The sequence below is a fragment of the Branchiostoma lanceolatum genome, chromosome 3, assembly GCF_035083965.1.
Source record: "Branchiostoma lanceolatum isolate klBraLanc5 chromosome 3, klBraLanc5.hap2, whole genome shotgun sequence".
NCBI lineage: Eukaryota > Metazoa > Chordata > Leptocardii > Amphioxiformes > Branchiostomatidae > Branchiostoma > Branchiostoma lanceolatum.
The window spans coordinates 22883444-22884184 of record NC_089724.1 but is presented as its reverse complement, the minus strand read 5'-3'; positions in this window follow the sequence as shown (position 1 = coordinate 22884184).

The window sequence follows — 741 nt, the reverse complement described above, 5'->3', positions numbered from 1 at the left end:
CACAGCTCGGTACTCCTCATTGCAGCCTTGTTTGTCCACTCCCGTGTAAAATACTGACACACGTCCTATTTACTGGGACGACGTGAAATGTGGCATTACCGGACGTAATTGTAGTATGAATGTTCAGTCGTGACTCGGCGTCATTACACAGCGACAGTGATAGAAGACCAATCTTGGTATCCCAAGAGAGATTTCATCGTTTTATCGTTGAGTTCCTGAGTGCCCATGTATTATCTTTATTATACACTTCAGAGTACTTTACATTCAACCACATGGGGTGCTTCACCGAGACTAAATAAAACACTGGCTGCACTACTCAAGTTTGTTCAGTGTCCACTGTACTCAACGAAAAATATAGCTATTTTCTCCAGTGTACATAGTGCTTTGTCCTGTCTTGACAAGTAAAACAGTAGCTTCCTACATACAGTCTCACTTATGAATTGGAGCTTACAGCAAAGACATTCAAAAGAGATTCGCAATTTTGGAGAAAGCGCCACAAGGAAAGAGTCGCGAGAGATGAGAAAATATTGTTTTTGTTGTTTCCGAAATTGATGCGTTGCCATGACAACAAGCCCATCTCATCCACTTTCATTAAAGTTTAATCTTAAATTGAGGCCTTGCGTCAACGGGACTGCGTAATCCTCGGTGTCAATTTTAAATGAATACCTCTGATTACCACTTACCACACATTTATCATTGACAACAATACTTCAAGTCAAAAGAATCCCTGTATAAAACCAT